Source organism: Ambystoma mexicanum, chromosome 5q, assembly GCF_040938575.1.
Source record: "Ambystoma mexicanum isolate Mex_15411 chromosome 5q, UKY_AmexF1_1, whole genome shotgun sequence".
NCBI classification, from domain to species: domain Eukaryota; kingdom Metazoa; phylum Chordata; class Amphibia; order Caudata; family Ambystomatidae; genus Ambystoma; species Ambystoma mexicanum.
Genome location: NC_090933.1, coordinates 750739471 through 750756939, shown reverse-complemented (window position 1 = coordinate 750756939; position 17469 = coordinate 750739471).

Genomic DNA, 17469 nt, shown 5'->3' with positions numbered 1-17469 from the left:
TCAAAATAATGCCCTCAGAGCGGCCCTCAGTATCCCCCGACACGCCTACATCTCCAGCATCAGGCAAGATGCTCACTGGCTCCTTTTACGAGACAGAATCACTCTCAGATCCCTCGTCATCGTCCATAAATGCCGCTCCAATGACGCACCCAAATACCTGGCAGACAAGTTCCACAATCACACATCAACTAGACCAACTAGAACGCCATACTCACATTGCCTCTCCATTCCCAAATTCTCCCTAAAAAAAGCAGGTGGCGCCAGCTTCCCGGTCCTAGCTGCCAAACTATGGAACGCTATGCCTTTAAACCTTAGAGCAGAACCCTCCTTTTGGACCTTTAGAGCCAATACTAAAACATGGCTTGCCAACAAAAATTCTGCTTAATGTACTTCTTCTCCACTTGTCCTTGTCGACCATCTTGTAACCTGGTCTACTACACTTAATGTTGTTATTTCACAGTCTGTATTGTATATTTTTGCCATGTTGTAACTGTCTCTAAGTCTCCGGCGCCCGGTTATCCCAAGGTTCGGTGCGCGGTACAAATAAAGAAACTAAACTAAACTAAAATACCATGACCTCCACCAGGCCCCAACCTCCTCCACTACTGCCCACACTGGACCTGAATGACTGCAAAGTTTTGTGCAGACGAAGCCCCAATTGGGTCACAGTGGGAGATTCCACCCTAGATGACTGGTCCATTTCAGAATACCAGACCCATTGCCACTAGGACTATATATATGTTTTAAAGTGGCAATTTGCCCCCTTTTTGTAAAAAAAATGAAAACAAATTCTAAAACAATAAAATCCCTCAAATATAAATGTTCCTTTAATTACCCTTTCATTTTATGTATGAATCCTAATGCTCTTCCCTTCTCAGATCCACCCTCCTCTACCCCTCTCCCCCAAAATGGCCCTTTTCAGGGCCACCATCTAAGTTATAAAAATGCACAAAATAAAACACAAACTGCACTAAAACATCACATCGTCTTAGATGATCTATTTTATGCAGTTTCTGTTGCTGAAATGCATTTTTCACAATTTGTCTTTGTAGCCACAGGTTTGGAGATCATTAACTTTTATTTATAGGCATAGCTACCAAAGGCCACAGTGCGGCCTGAATATAGCCGTGATTAGGTGTGGCGAGTTGCAATTAGCGATCTCGTAGCCATGGATACAACCTCAGTCGTTGCTGAGATTAGCCGCACCTCAAAGCTTGCAATATTGTTGGATTCTGCGGTAGCCACGGTTACGAATTTGTGTTAAAAAATATATATACCTAATAAGTTACATTTTAATATAGAGTGTAAGAGATGATGGGAGTAGGGTTCAGATGCATGAATGTATTCTGTAGCATTATGGTGGGTGGCTAGGGGTCAAAAGGGTGAGTTTAGTTTGAGTGAATGTAGAGAAGGTGGAATACAGTAGGTGGGCAAAAGTAGAGACACTAGCCATGGCCACAGTGATATGTGCACAGTGGTTATATAATGAATATGAACATTGTAAATAGAATAATGTTGTTATTTGGCTTACAATTTGCAATAAGCATCACATTAGGTATGGACACTTAGAGAAGGGTATAATTTAGACTTTTCTGTCTGTAAAAAAAAAGAAAATATAATTAAAAAGAGAACATGCTTTATGAAATACAATTAGTTACAGTTGTACACATATGCTTAATTTTGTTTCATATAACATTTGTGCATACTACACTGTTGCTTTCTTCACATATAATATTCATTGGGTCATTGTGAAAAAATCCAAGGTGGATTAAAAAATCATCCACTGTTTAACACATTGATAAGGTGAATGGGTGGGTCTATAGTGGGTCGAGATACACTAAGTGGGTACAGATTGACGGGGAGTGCAGTAGGGTGGGTGAGAGTATGGATGCTGGAAGTACAGTGGGTAGGGGAACTGAAACTAGAGTAAGGTGGGTGACGTTAGAAGGGAGGGGGTAGTATGGGTTGGATATAAAGAGTGAGGGTATGGTGCAGAGTTGTTCAGAGGGTGGGGGGTATAATGCGTGGGCAAGGATAGAGGTGGGTGGGTGGCTGAACAAAGCATGTGGTAGGGTAAGTAAGAGGTTGTAGAGAGGATGAGGGAGTCAGGGTGGGGTAGGGTGGGTAGTGCTAAAGAGGGTGCAGACAGCACAGGTGGTAAAAGAGAGGATGGGGGTAGGTTGGCTGGACAAACGTTTTGCAAGGCCCATGAGCAACACAAAATAAAATCAAATGGGCCTAACTCTCTGCAGAGTCCAACAGCTGCTGTTGCATCAATGTCAGCACCAACAACCACCACAGAAACCTACAGAAACCTATGCATTCAGACATTGTTCACCATGTCTCACCAGAGCAGTCGCAGCAACAATGCCATCTGGGTCTCGACACCATCCCCCCTATACACTGTCTACGATGTACATGCCAAACTGGGATCGAAAAAATGCAGTGCAAGTTCTGCAAGAAGGTTCTACACCGTGGACCTTAAAATGTGCAATCACCGAGATTGGGACCATTCAAATAAATTGGCAAATACTCCCAAAAAATAAAAATAGGGAGTAAAAATACTCTCAACACAAAATAGGAAAAAGACATGTTTAATCCTACCCCCCTGCTTTCACCGTCACAGCTTCATGGATATGTTTCGACCAGTAGTACACATGGTACCACAGGAATAAACTTCTATTTTAACTGCTTTATTGGAAGAAGTAAACTGTATCTTTTAATGTGCCTGAATAACTAGGTGCAAAGAAAACAAAATTACAAAATCATTGCTGCTTTTCAGTGAAACCCTATTTTTACTTGCTTATAAAATACTCTCATTGGGAATTGGACTTAACATTTTTACTCCCTAAAAAATAATTTTACTCTCAATGTTAAAAAAATAGGGAGTAAAATACTCCCACTTCCAAATCTTACCAGGAGCCACATTTGTACTTTATTTACAAATAAGGACAAAGCAATTGCAAAACATTTCCACAATAATGAGTTCAGGTGTACATTGTTGGCTCTACATGTAATCTGATAGCAGTGCTTATAAAATAGTGTAGCTATATATACAGAGAAACATGCTACATTTAGGGGTAGCTATATTTAATAGCATCAGAATAAAACACTGCGAATGCATAGGTGTATTGACAGGGATGGCTATATTTAATAGCATCTCATTAAACCACTGACAATGCATAGGTGTAAGAGCAGCACTAACATTTTTTTTCAAGTTCTTTAAAGTTAAGACGAAGGCACTTTCTAAACACTTTTATGGTACAAATAACTGCCACTTGGTGTAAGCAGGTGAAAAATAATGGCAATATATACCACCTGATAGCAGTGGTTAATATAGCTGACACACACAATGCTGCACATAAACCTTTACATATGTAAACATTTACTGACACTTGCTTTCACATCAGCCCCACACTCAGCATGTGCACAGTGTGAGGTCTGCAACCAGGATGAGAAAAGCATACACAATAGTTGCTTTTATACTTTCCAGAATCAATACCACAAAAAGAGAACTATAGTAAGCAAAGTCCTAAAATCCTCAACACATTTTCACTGCAACCTATCACAGGCAAGTACACAATTACAACATTAACACCAACCAATTGCAAACATGAAACACATACAACACTTCCTTTAATACTCTCTTGTACCCTCTTGTCCACCCACATGTGTCCTTTACTTGTTCCCTGAAAAGCAGCCACAATCAGGGGAAAAGAACTGCAGCAGTGTTCAGGATTACAAACTCTCTTGCCACATCCTGAGAAAATACTCATGACTTACTTGCCCTCAAATCATTTCCCCTCCTCATCCCCATATCTAGCTTTCAACAATGCTCTGCTTTTTAAAGGTGACTTGAAAAGTGCACATACCATAGTGTCACTCAAATATATACATTATTATAGAAATATGTTAGGCAATAAAGTGTACAATTGTGGCATTATTCCCTCCATCTTCACTTGGACACTACAAATACCATAATGCAATTCAGCAAAAAGCAAAAAAAATGTTCTCTCATAGAGCACTGGGAACACAAGGAAGGGGCCGGCCTCCTCAGGACATGTTGCTCTAAGTGGCCTTGTAACCTCTGCTAATGTATTAGGCACATGGCCTGAGGGAGTCAGCCGGTTCCTCACTTAGAAACTAAGCAGGGTCAGTTCCGATTACTGCATGGATGGGAGTTCCAAATGCCTATCTGGTTACTGACCATGGCCTTCGGCAAAAAGGTTTACAATTGTGGCATTATTCCACCCATCTTCACTGGGAGACTATAAATACCATAATGCAAATCAGAAAAAGGAAAAATAAGTATCTCAGTGCTCTCAAAGGGTACTGGGAAATAAAAAATATGAGGCTGATTGCCTCAGGACATGTTGCTCTAAGTGGTTGTGCACCTTCTGCTCATTTATTACGCAACTAGGCCTGAGGAGGCCGCCCGCTTCCTCGCTTTGGAGCTAAGCAAGGTCAGTCCCAATTACAGCACGCTTGGGAGTCCCGGATGCCATGGCCAGTGATGTTTCACCCCTGACATCACTGTAGCTGTAAAAATATTATTTTTAATTATTTTAAATTTTTCTCCATTGCCGCAGGTACAGAACTACAGTTACCTTTGACTATCTGTAGTCATTTTATAGCCGTGGCTATTGAGAAAACAGCAAAATAAAATGCATTCCAGCTCTTCCAAGACCCCACCAAGGTCCCCTAATAGCAATAGCAGGCCCCCAGATTCCCCTGATGGCCTCCTCACCTCCCCTGCCCTTTCCCATTCCCCCCACAACACATGCTGTTTCCATGAAGCAGTTCGCTTTGAAATGTCGGCTATTCGCGGCTATTCCATACATAGTCAAGGCTACAGAAAAGCTCTGTGTTGTAAATCAGTCCCTAGACCCCCTCCAACTGCCAAATTTCACGTGGTGTCCTCTCCCCCCCCACCTCTAGACTGAAGGATGGCATTTGCATATTTTTTTACCTGCAAATTGCTATTTTTCTGTGTTTCATTTTCCAATACCCTCGTCTATAGCTGTGACTATCTCTCGCGTTGAGCAAAAACAAAGATGGCAGCTGTGTCATTTATAAACACCCGGTTTGAGAAGAAGGCTGCAACTTTACTTTTTAAATTTTTTTTTGTTTTCTTAATAACTTTTTTATCTTTTAAGGAATCTTTATTAATTTTTGTAGTCTTGCGGGGGTGTGGGATGGGGAAGCATATCCCTAATTGACTTCAGAATTTCAGCCAAATCTGTCACACGAGTCAAAAGTTATTAGCAATTAATTTTATCAGAGTTCCTAGGGAAGTCCAACTCACCTTAACTATACGGCGGCGAGCGCTGCCCCATAATATGTCACAGGGCCAACGGTAGCGACCCTGCAGTTATGATTAAGTTGCTCAACCCATAGGAAGAGCACTTTTTGGGTGGCTTATAACTTCATCCTACGGGACGAATACTCACAAAACTTTGTATATTGCCCCATCAGATTGATTGTGCGAAGTTTGGTGAGGTTTCGTTAAGGGTGGGCAAAGTTATAGGGGGTCGGTCCCAAAATGTGTGATTTTTCACGTAAATGCAATGGAAAAAAAGTTGCTCACGCCTACAGCCCAAACCACTGGATGGATTTTCACCAAATTTGTAGCAGGAACAGTGGCTTGGTCGTGAAAGCATTCTTTTGTAAATCCGTCCAGTCATTTTTTTTTAAACGACCAGAAAGTAGATAAAACTATTTTTGTGATATCTGGATTTGGTCCACGGACCTCACTTCCCTGCCTGTTCCGCGGACAGGCCTCCAATTGGTCCAGGGGATGACGTGATGTCCACGAACATCGGACGCGCCAGCTGATTGGATGGTGAAAAGCGGCAGGTGCGTCAGATTTTCCAAAACGCCCGCCATGTTGGATTTGCAGACAGTGGCCGGTGTCCACGGACAGTGCGGTATGTTTATTTCTGCATTACAGGTTTGGGGAAAAGCAGTTTTTGAATGGCTTATAACTTTGGCGCCATTCAATGCATGAATGTGTGGAATTTAATTCTAGATCGGATTATGAATAGTTTTGCAAAGTTTGATGGGATTTTGTCGGGAGGCGGCAAAATTAGAGGGGGTTCTCAACATATTTATATGGCTTATAACTTTGTTGACATTTGATGAATGTGAACAAACGTTTTCTGAAAGATTTTAGACCCAACCTTGAATGTTTGTGCAAAGTATGAATGGATTTTGTCAAGTGGAGGCTAAATTATATGACTATTGCATGTACGTACATTCTGACACTTTTGAAAAATAAAACATAGACGGATTTGCAGCAAACTCGTGTAAGGAGCATTGGCAAGGACCTGAAAACATGGGTTTGCAAATGTGTCCGTATTTTATTATTTTTAGAAAAGTGTCATAATGTAGGTACCAAAAACAGTGGTATACCTTTGGTGACTGAGGTGTAGCCTGTGGCCATGGGTAGTGGCCAGAATATCATAGCATAACTTCCAAGACCTGGACAATCTGGCTACTGGCCATGACTATGAAGGACCAGCAATGCGGTTAAAGTGGGCATGGCCACCAGAGGCTGGCTATGAGGTAACCTTTTTTAAAATTGGGATAGATTTGAAGGGGAAAAAATGTGCTTGTGGGTACAGGGTGAAGTGCTGGATAGGATTGCAGCAAATAGGCACGAAGAGGCTGAGCAGGAACTGGAAAGCATAGTTCTGCAAATATGTCCTGTGTTTTTTTTTTAAATGTAAAATGTAAGTGCACAACATAGTGATAAAACGTTCATGCCTGGGCAATGGGCCTGGCCGTCAGCAAGGAGAAATGTGTACTGTAATTTGCTTATTGGGGCATGCAACATGGCCGAAGCGGTAGGTTTGAATAGGAAAATATATTCTGCATGCGGTTACAGCCTGAAGTGGTGGACTAGACAAAAACAAACTTGTGGAATGAGCATTCATTTGCAAGGACCTGAAAGCATGTTTTTGGAAATATGGCTTGTGTTTTATTTTTCGAAAGTGTAAGAGTATAAGTAGAAAAACTAGTGATATACATTTGGGGTCTAGGTAGTGGGCCTGGTCCTCGGCAAACGCAAATGTGTACTTGGATTTGCTCATTGGGGAATGCGCCATGGCTGAAGCCTATGCCCCATGGATTTGTAGATTGGCCATGGTTGCAAGCCATGAGCACTGGCTATTGTTTACATTATTAGGGTATAGTATACACTGAGCTAGGATGCAGGGTAGGTGCAGAGAATAATAGGGGTGGTTTAGTTCGGCTGAGGTCATGGTGGAGCGTGCGCTGCTGATAAAGACAGACATAAGTATGTGTTGCAAAAAATATGTTTCTTAAAGAAGGTTTATAGTTCTTCATATACATGAAAAGAGGAATTATTAATGACTTATATATATAGTGATGTAACACCATGAATCATTTTCACTTATAAAAGCCTATTAAATTGACAGAAAAAACCTTGTTATTTGGATGTGTAAGGAAGGCATAGCATCAACAGCAATACAGATACAAGTGACCACAGTTCAAGGGTGTTTCTTGAACTTCAGAAAGGGTATGATAAACACCTATCTAAACCTAAATCTACCGATAGGAGCAAGCTATGACCATCAAATAATAATAACGCAGTCAAAATAGTATCTTGTCAAAATTAAAGGGCCTATACTAAAAAAAAGATTGCCAATCCTTACCTCTAAATACAAATAGTGTGGGAAATAATGTTATGAAAAAGAAAGAAATGTTCAAAATGATATGTCAGGTTTTGAGGCTCTTGGCCTCCCTTCCCCATGTCTTTAGCACGGGAAACGTCGGTTCACTCGAGCATAGCACCGTCTCTGGCTTCGTTACCGCGAGGTTACAGTTCACTCATCAGCATCACGGCCTCCGGAGTGTAGTGTCCTTGCTCCTCAAAAGTCTCTCCACTCAAAGGGCCTGATGCAACCAAATAGACAACAAGTTCTTTTCCCCTCTAGATTTTCACAAGTATTCACATCGGGTGAATCATAATGCACCCTGGATGCCCCTCAACTGGGCTCAGATCCTATTAGCATAAAGTTCCGCACAGGTTTCCCTCTGTCGGGCTCGAGTCTGTCTTTCACCTTTCACTTTATCGCACAATGTTCGTAGGTTCTTTCTTTTCAGGTGACTCATGGTTCATCCCGGATCCCCCGCTGCCAGGCTCAGAAGCTTTCTACACAATTAGTCTCCCTCAGCCGGGCTCAGACCAATGTCAATTTTACATAAAGTATCGAAGACTTTCGAATGTGCACAGGGTTTGGCTTGACCCGTTGCATGACCACTTTGATTTCACAATTCTCTTTCTTTTAACATTTACACCCTTTCGGTTGGATACCTAACAGGGACTTTTGAATGAACACATACGTGATTCCGGGCCGCACTGTTTACGGTATTGTATTTTAGCTTCAAAGTGTGTTCACTCATCTGCTGTCCTAATAATCTTCTTCATACAATGTTGCCTCTTGCAACCTTGGTTTCCAGACAGACCAGTCTGGTATCAGTCTCCCCAACTCACCTGCTCTGTTGACTTCACTAGTGCTGCTTTGTTGCAGGAGGCAAGGACAGTACCGCAGTGCCATGTGCTTCTCCTCACCTTGACTGTCAATGCAGGAGAGCTCCCGGTACCTCTGACACAAAATGCAGGATTCTTTAGTTTTAGTTCCAGGTCTTACGTTTCCTACTTTTGAGGGCTCATGAAAGATGCGGTTTGTCAGTGAAAAGGTCAAGGGGATTTCCCTCCTTTCAATCCTCTTCAGTCTTGACATCTTCCACCTTGTATTAAACTGCCATCTTGGAACTGCTGCTTCCATGTGTGCTTTGCTTTGCTCAGTGTGTGCTTTTGTGCTCCACCTTTTATCCGCGTTGGGAAGTGTGATGGAAGTCAGGTGTGTGTAATGATCAGTAATTGCCTGACCCTGCCTGACCATTGTAGTTGGACATGTCAGGTATTAGGGAGGATAGCTCAGGGGCAACGTTCTCACCGTGGAAGCAAGACAACACGGAGCACCACAGGTTTGATCCCCAGGTACGCACTTAGAAAGCGTGTTATAACTAACCTATCATATCATATCCTACGGCTCGGGTCTTAGTCCATTTTCCCTCACAGTGAGTTGTCTGTGAGAAAGTGTTTGTGTTGAAAAAAAGGGGGGGTTGAGACCCTATGTATCCTACTGGCTAGGATGGGTTAAAGGTGTTATGGTGAAGGGGGTACTGCATCTCGCTGTCTGGTGTCCCACTTCCACTCCCCGAAGACCCCCCATCCAGGCAATCCACCTGGACTGGGCCACCCACAAGAACTGGATCCCAAAGCGATGGCCATGTCCTGGCCACCTGGACGACATATCCCCGTGGACTAGCAGGTGAGACACCTTCATGTTTTTCAAAGATGTCATGGTTAAGATGCATCCCACCCTTAGGACTCCTGTGCTCTAGTAGTTACCCAGTGGCATCCCACCATGGCATACCTTGGCATTTCCCTCCTGGGTTCTCATGAGCATTTGCCCATCTGTACTGTCTGTTCTATTTAAGTATTTCTCTCACTGTACAATGCATTTGTGCATTTATTGGAGCATTGTGTACAATTCTTTTGCATAGGTAAGGGAAATGTAGATGCAAAAGATCTGTAAAAGATTGTTAAGTGGCAGGTGGTGTGTGGAAGCTTAATATGGTCATAGGGTTATATGTACAGTTTTTGCAAGTGATTGGTGGATGTATGTGTGACTGTTTGAACGGAGGCATTGAAGGAGTGTTACAAATATAAAATTAAAAAGGGTAGTACGTCTGCCCTGTGCGGTGGTGTACATATGCAAGCCACATCTTTTAATGATCCATGGCGTGGGAAGGGGACTGTGGAAACCATGGATAGTTATGAAGGTCCATCGACTATGGCCCTTATTCTAGGAAATGGCCCAAAATGTGACCCTCACAATTGCGACAGCCAAAATGCCTGACTTTCTTTGTTTTTTAAACACCCTCTTTACACCACATATATATGTAGGGGGTATGGGATATTATAGTAATATGGGTGGGGGGGTGGTAGGGGGGTCACCGCCTGCATATCTATGTGGTGTAAAGGGGGTTTAATTAAAAGAAATAAAAAAATCAGCATTTTCTGCCATTGCAATTATGTGTGGTCGCAGTGATCACATAGATCCCTTATTCTATGCTAGAGAAAAGTATTTGGGAAAGAAAATTGTTTCTGTAATTTATTTTTTTCTCTATTGTACAATTGTACATAAGCACTCTGGGGGGGGGGTCAGCCAATCAGGTGGGTAAGAACGCGGGCTAGAACCACTGGTACAAGCCCGCTTTCAAAGCCACCTGACGGCCGGATGTCCCTGCCACTGTCTTCCTCCCCACCCTCTGTCCCATTTTTTTTGTCCACTCCCCACGCACCTTACTTACTTTATTTCGGCAGTGGCGGGTTCTGCCGCTGCATTCACTACTACTCTTTGCCTCCTGCAGGCCGCCTTTCAATGGCGGTCATCTTAGAAAAGGATTTTCCTTCCTACAGTGGGAAATACCGCTGTAGAAAGGAAAACCCTTTTTGTTTAGCACACTGGGTTACCACTTTGGCAACCCGGGGTGCTAATGGCCTTCATTCCCATTGTAGGGTCTGGAACGGAGAATAACTGTCTGGAGGCCTCATCATCTACCCTCACTTCGCATGGGCCGATAATTTGGGCTGCGTGGCCATTATCCCCGTTCCAGCTCCTTGAATGGGGGATAAATGCTACAGTGTTCCCATTAGTATAACACAAAATGCTAATGGAAATGTTGAAAAATCTTATTGAGTCTATCTTCTGAGAAATGTTAAGTAGATGGAGTCTATAAGATTATTTTTTATTTTGGTTCTATTTTTTAGCTGAGTTCTATTTTTTAATTATGGAAGATGCTTCCTAAAGGAACCTTTTTTTCAGGAGAGGTCAGAAAGTAACGTGATGAGGGAAATGAGGGAAGAGGCCCCAAGCGTGTAATATGGAGGGGCTGTTAGACGGGGGAAGATGCTGCGTGTGTGTTATATCTAAGGTAGGGGGCAGTGTTTCTCATGCTTCTTGGTTATAGCTTCAAAAGCACTTTATAATTGATGTCCCCTGCAGAATGGTGTGTTGCAGAATATAAAGAATACTGTTGTCTTCAAAAGATATGTATTAACAGCCTCTTCTATTGCTTGCAAGGTAGCTGGTGGGATTTTGTGTCCCACAGATGTAGGCTGTGTGGTTACAGTATTGTTTGAGGAAGCTTAGGTGGCGGAAGACAGCCTAGTACTTGCTAATAAAAGAACAACATTTCTGAGAGCATTGCAGTGGTTGGATTTGGTGTGGTGGCGCATGGAGGTGGTCCTGTAAGAGTACTGTCCAGGTAATCCGTGATTGAGTACAAGGTTTCACTCAGTGCATTTTACTTTGGTAGCTTTAGCCTTTGGTACATTCCCAACAGTGGCAAAGAACTGCCACTCCCATTATTCTCTCTGGGTGCTAGATGTAGGCACTTCCTCTACCTCATCTTCTTGGTCCTCTTATATTAACAAAAAAAGTACATAAGTACTGTCCTTCTTTTGTTATGTAGGTCGTCCAGCTGGTGGTGGCTGTTGGGGAGGGGGGATGGCAATAGCTGATGCCATTTTTAAAATAAATAGCAGTTTTGCTAATATTCTTTGAAGTATGTGCTCTATGCTAGATTTTTAATGGATAATGAGTGAGTATAGATGTAGGAGTTGTGCAAGGGTTACATTTTGAGCTTGAAAGTTGCTAGATTAGCAGAAAATTCAGTCCCGAACAGTGGTCGAAGTTTACGAAAGAAGTAGTGGAACTATCTTCCCTGCTGGCCTGTCCCCGCTCCACACAAACCCCATCACCAGATCCCGTCCCACACACAATACACACACCCGAACACTTGAACCTGCTGTTTAAGGGAACGTCCAGTGCAGTGCACTGAAAGTGTACGTTTCAACTTCTTCCTACACTTTTATTTTCAAAAGAAACCATTCCGGAATGGTTTCTTTTAAAAATAAAAGTATATGATCTGTAAAAGGTCATTTAAAAAAGTAGAGGAACACCGCTCCCGACCACTCTTGTTCACTTGGACCACTGGTCCCGAATTGTCAGTGAAGCACGGACCTGATTTCCAAGTGTGGATGCGTTCGCAGATACGTCATAATGGCACACGCGCAAGGTCACTTGACGCTGTCTGAAAAGTCCACAATGCCGTCAAACATTTGCGGACGTTGACGAACGCAAAAACTGTGGAAAAGGTTGCAAGGAGTGTATAGAAGTGTTAAATTAGCGTGCACTAATAAATACCTATGAAATTCACTGAAAATACGTTGTTAAGGGGACGTTATCGTTAAATTGCACTTATTAAAACCCTATGCGATTCACTGAAAAAATGTTGTTAAAGGGATGTTATGATTAAGTTAAATTGTACTGATAAAAACCCCTGAAATTGTCAGACCCACTGCTCGTGGTCTCTATGAAAGTGGTGGCGTCTGTTGCGGAGCGTGATGCTGTTGTGACAGAGACCGCTGTTGTTTTGGCATATGTTGTGGAGCGTGATGCTGTTACCACAGAGACCGCTTTTGTTTTGCCGGTCTAGTTGTTTTCAAGATGGCAGCTACCGACAGCCAGTCACAAACCATCCCTCCTTCAAAACTACTGCAGACATGTTACTTGCTGCGTCTCACGCAGGTATTTCCTGACCAATGCTGTTTTCCTACTCCCTGCTCTGTTGGAATCTATTCCAGCTCTCTCTCTGCCTGAACTTCTGCACGTTTCCGGCCCTGCTCCCTCTCTTTCTCATTCCATTCAGACAAAGCCTATTTTTCTCCTGACTTGTTGCCTCATTGCTTGGAAGCATCCAGCCTTCCTTTGACTCCATTGTGACTTACTCTGTGTATCTGCTTCCTGCCTTTGATATTCCTTGGACCTTCCTGACCTTGGAATCCTCCAGCGCCCTAACACAACTCACTGCTTCCCCTTCTACCAGATATTTTGGAGGGTTTTTTCTGGCTCCACCTTTTTCCTTTCTGGACTTGGCTCACGGGTTACTCTCCTGTTTTCCTAATCAATTCAGGGAAACGAGTGAGCGGTCTGAAGTGTCTTGTACCATATAATCTCCTGTGAACACTAGATTGGTGAGTGGAATTGTTATTCTTACAATTTGAGACGCTGTGAAAAACAAGAATAATAATAAAAAATGCCTCAGCTCTAGGATTTGATGAATGTCGTACAGTCACTATCACATGAAGTGCAGGCCTTAAAGTCAGAAAATTCATCTTTTTGGCAGATGGCAGCACATGAGACCTTGGGTGTAGAACCCCCAACATCCTCCCATAATATGGATACATTTGATGGCAACCGATTAAAGACGAATTAATTCCTGAATGTAGCAAAAAATGCCCTAGCTTCGGCAACTAGTCTAGTGACCCTAGACAGCCCAGCCATGAAGAATTATCACATCCTTCTACGGGCCTTCAAGGAAATGTTTAATTGTCCTGAAATTACCTATTCAGCCCAAGAAAGCCTTCTAGACATCTCCCAAGGTTCAGGCGATGTGATGCCGTACATAACCTGTTTTAAGCTAGTAGCGACTGAAACCGGATCACCTGATTCTGCCCAATTTGCTCTTTTTCACTGGGGATCTGAAAGACGAACTTGCCCGGGTACCTCCTCCTTCTAATTTGTCAGAACTTGTCTCTATAGTTAAGCAACTAGACTTTTTCTGGATGCAAGAACACAAGCTGGAAAAGAGAAGAACTCGTTCACATCAGTCCAGAAACTTCACTGAACTGGGGGACTCAAGCAAACCATCAGAACCAATGCAACAAGGGGCAGCCAGAGTTTCATTATCGAAAAATGAAAGAAAACGAAGAAAAGAAAAGGGGTTGTGTATGTACTGTACAGAAAACACACATCTCTTAAAGGATTGTCCCCTGGTGCCTCCACAACGCTATGGAAATGAACGTTCCCATCCAAGGTAGGGACCATTGGACGGGAAGGGATTCTATGTCCCAAGAATTATTTGTGCTCTGCCAACCCTGAGAATACTTCCTTGATCATCCTTCGCATTACTCTGATTTGCCATAAATGCGCCATTGACACTGCCGCCTTAGTTGAGTGCAAGGCGGCAGGTCTTTTTATGAATGCTACATGGGCAGATGAGCACCTTATTCCCAGGGAAAACAAGAAAAATGGCTAGCCCGTGGAAGGGATTGACAGCGAACCTCTAAGCTCTGGACCTATTACAGTACAAAGCTTACCTATTCAGCTACATATAATCATCATAGTGAGACTGTTATTTTTGACCCAAGCAGAGCAGCCCACTGTCCGATTTTTCTTAGAATGCCATGGCTCCAGTATCATAACCCGGATATTGATTGGGCATCACATGTAGTCCATTTAGATTCTCCCATTTGTGTGCAGAACTGCTACTCTATAAATGAAATACCCCAACCTGCCTCAGTTGCTGAGACTACCTCTCTGATTTCTATCATCAGCAATGTATAACATGTACCCATAGAATGTCAGGATGTTATGGATGTCTTCCTTGAAAAACCAGCTAAGACGTTACCCCCTCATTGGGAATTTGATTTTGGCATTGAGTTAGGCAGGATGTTTATAGTATCTGAACCTGAGAAAAAGCCTCTTCAAGAATATTTACTCATACAACTGAAAAACGGTTTGGTAGCAAGATCTAAGCCACCCTGTAGTGTCTCTCTTTTTTCTGAACTCAAAAAAGACTGCCAGGAATTCCATCCCTCTCTAGACTATCGGGGATGGCACAGCGTAACCATCAAGGATAAGTTTCCTCTCCCTCTTATCCCTGACATATTGGAAGCAGATTGGGGGGGCTGTACTGTTCACCAAGTTGGATCTCAGAGGGTCCTACCACCTGCTACATATAAAGGATGGAGATTAGTGGAAAACAGCATTTCGGACACACTTTGGACATTTTGAGTACAAAGTGATGCCTTTCGGACTAACCAATGCCCCAGCTGTTTTGCAATGGTTTGTCGATCATCTTTTTTCCGACCTTTTTTTTCAGTTGGTAATAATATATCTAGATGACATATTGGTCTAGTTCAGATTCCTAGACGAACATGTACACCATGTCAGAAAAGTACTTTCTCGACTAAGGAAACATCACTTCCTCTCCAAGCCTGAAAAATGCCTTTTCCGAGTACGCTCTGTTCCATACCTCAGATTTATCCTTTCTCCCGAAGGCATCCAAATGGATAAAAGGAAGATCTCTGCCATACAAAGGTGGTCCATTCCTAAAACAGCCAAAGACATCAAAAAAGTCTTGGTGAGTATGTATACAGTCATACAGGTCAGAAATCGGCAAAGGCTGGAACAAGGGTGTCAACATGGTCCTTGATGGTTCTGGAGTAGCAGGGGAGCACCTGTTTGTGTGAGACAGGACGAAGAGAGGGAGAAATGGCCAAAGGAGGGCTGAGAGAGGAAGAAGGAGAGTAAGAAGAGATAGAGAACAGGATGTTTTGAGTTTTAGAGAAGAAGTGAGATGCCAGAGCCGTACAGAGGGCCTTGGGAGGGAATAGGAGAGGTAGAGACTTGGACAGGATTCGCTAGTTCCTTACAGATTATAAGAGTTTGGCTGTGTTGTTAGAGGCCGCAGAGATGCAGGCTTGAATGTGTGCTCTCTTCTTGGACATGACAGAGAGTCTGTAGTTACTTCTGGAGCAGACAGCAGGCCAGTGTGTCAGAGGATGTGCCCAAAGCTCTCCACTTCCTCTCAGACACCCTGCATTTGCTTTTCAGGACAGTGAGGTCGGAATCATACCAAGAGTTGCACTTGGAGGTAGGCTTCAGCCAGATTCACATGACAGGGGAAGGATGTCCAGGGTGATGGAAATAGAAAGATGCAGATTAGAAAGGGCTGTGTCAGGTGTGAGGCAGCCACATGAGTAGGATGATCTGGGAAAGTAGAGGCAAAGGCATCCACTGACACATGCTTCATGGGCCGAATGACCAAGAATGTAGGTGGCATTGCTGGGCGGGGGGGGCTTTGCCTGAAGGATAGAGAGTTTCAGATGAGAGGAGAATAGAAAGTGGTCAGTCTAAGAGAGAGAAGTGATGAGAGGGTTTCAGAGGGGGATGTCTGAGATGATGATAACATCCAAAGTATGCCCGGCAGAGTGTGTCGGAAAAGCCCAGAGGAGTGATTAGAGGCATCTAGGTGGATGTTGAGATCTCCAAGGAGGAGAAGTTGAGAAGTAGAGGCAAGGAGGGAAGTGGAGAGGTTGGCCCATTCAGAGAGGAAGAGGGTGACCTTGCCATGTGGCCTATAGATGGTGGCCATAATTAGAGAGAGGCCAGGAGAGATAGAGAGCCTGCAGACCAGGCATTCAAAGTAGGTCTGCATAGGAATGACAGAGTCCAGAACCCACTCTAGAAAGATCAGGGCTACTCCACCTCCAGGACCATTGGTTCTGGGTTTGGAGAGGATCTTGTAGCCCACAGGGAGGAGAGTGTCAAAACTTGTGACAGAACTAACCTTAAACATGTCTCAGTAAGAGCAAGGATATCTAGTTAGAGGTTTTGTAGCCTTCTGTGTGGGGTTCAATCCAGGCTGCTGTGTCTGAATGTTCTGGCTGCTTGTGTCATATCCAGAAAGCTTTGTGTGAAAGAAGTGGGGAGGGGCTTCAGGAAGTTTGTGAGCACTGGGAGAATCCAAAATCGTTGGACCCTTCTGGACTGCCTCCCTCCTGTCTATTCCCATTGCTGCCCTTCCTGTCTGCTTACATCAAAGAGTCTATGCTAATGCTCACAATGGCTTAAGTTCACTTTGCCTAAAAAAACCTGTTCTTTAAAGCATTGAACCTTTTCCTGCCCACTGGGGAAGTTCTGCCTTCCTGGTCAGGAATCCCTTTCTGAGAGAAGACATATGCTCTTTCTAGGACCAAGCCCAAATGGTTTGTTTTTGGTGAATCTCAGTCCAAGACAGTGAATACACTAGAAAATAAGCTGATACATGACATGAGATGCTTTTGGACAATATAATTGTTGTATCCCAGGGAGCATCATGTCATAAGGTGACATAGCTTGCATTGAGATTTGTCATCTTTCACCAGATCCTGGGGCTGACAATGAGGTCATTTAAGTTAGATACAGGCCTGCCCATGTTTAAGGCAAATCCTAGCTGCTGGACATTTGGTCCCTGCAGCTGATGGCAGGAATGCACATTTAATGGTTTGTTTAGAGGCCACCCTCAACACAAGGAGTTCCTTCCCTCCCCAAGCTAAGTGTCACACAATAAATGGATATTGTCAGTTCTTTTATTCAGCCCTATATTCAATTAATCTAATACCCCTTAGATACCTCAGACTGAGCTACCAATGAGCCAAGAACCAGGCCGGTGTACAGCAAATATATTTATGTTTATTTGAATTAGATGTTAAGAAAATCACACTAAAATGTCAAACACCACTTTATCTGTGGCACAACACAA